Source organism: Crocodylus porosus, unplaced genomic scaffold (assembly GCF_001723895.1).
Source record: "Crocodylus porosus isolate Cpor-Errol unplaced genomic scaffold, CroPor_comp1, whole genome shotgun sequence".
Classification (NCBI taxonomy): domain Eukaryota; kingdom Metazoa; phylum Chordata; order Crocodylia; family Crocodylidae; genus Crocodylus; species Crocodylus porosus.
Window position 1 is genome coordinate 83,209,410 of NW_017728943.1, and position 1,101 is coordinate 83,210,510.

Consider the following 1,101-nt stretch of genomic DNA (forward strand, 5'->3'; position numbering starts at 1 on the left):
GAAGGTGATCAGCTCGTGGTCGCTGTCACCCAGCTTCCCATCGATCACTAGGTCGCCGATTAGGTCGTCCCCCGTAGCCAGTACCAGGTTTGCTTAAATGGAATGTCATGTGGGTGTAGGGGTCTACACCACATGGATGCTTTAATGCAGGCTAGGCTTTAAGAAAGATTGTGAAAATTAAACAAGAGTTATACGGGGAGAAAGAGGAAAAAGAATGAATGATTGGCTAATGTGGAAGAGGTAGAAATTATAGCAGATGGGGCACAGAAAAAAATTGTAAATAAAAAAAAGAAAGGGAAAGAATGGGACACTAAAATGATTCAGCAAGAGAAACTATAACTGAAGGGAAAAAAGAGAGAGGAAAAAGTCACCTGCAGCTCAGAAGGAAAAAAGCAAGTATGAAAAAGGTGAGGCACTGGTTTTAAGAAATATATATCCAAGATAAAGTTCATTGATAGCAGACTGTAATTAAGCACTCTGTGTCTTTAAATCGTTTGGGATTTAGTGCTATTGGTACCTTTGTTGTTCACTTGTAGCCATATCTAAAAAGTCAATTAGGCACTTAACTCTTATTCCAATAGGAGCTTAGGTGCATAAATAGCTGTTAGGTGACTAATACCTTTTTTGGATCTGGCCCTAAATTAGTCAGCTTTGGGTAAATTTTTTGCAGACCTGTGATTAATCACAGATTAAAGTATTTCCTTTCACTTACATATATGTGTAACAAGACATTCAATCCTGTACTTATAAAGTTTATTTAAATATCTAACTTTTCAAATAAACACAGCAGCATTTATTTCACTTCATACATTTTGGAGGACAGGACAGTCTGGAAGACTGCCTTCAGGACATGCTTAAATTAGTAGGGAAAATTATGTGCTCTGTGCATACACTTTAACTACCCAATCTATTGTGGAGCATCTCCTAAAAATGTCTCTCTACAAGCCAAAAGCCCTTACTGAAGAGCCAAACTGCCCCTTCTGGTGGAAAATCCCACACAGGAAACAAAAAAAATGTAAATAAAGCTTCCTTTGAGTCTTAACAATGCTGGCGGTGTTATTTCCTCTTACTTTTTCAAGAATGGGAAAGGAATTTAACTTG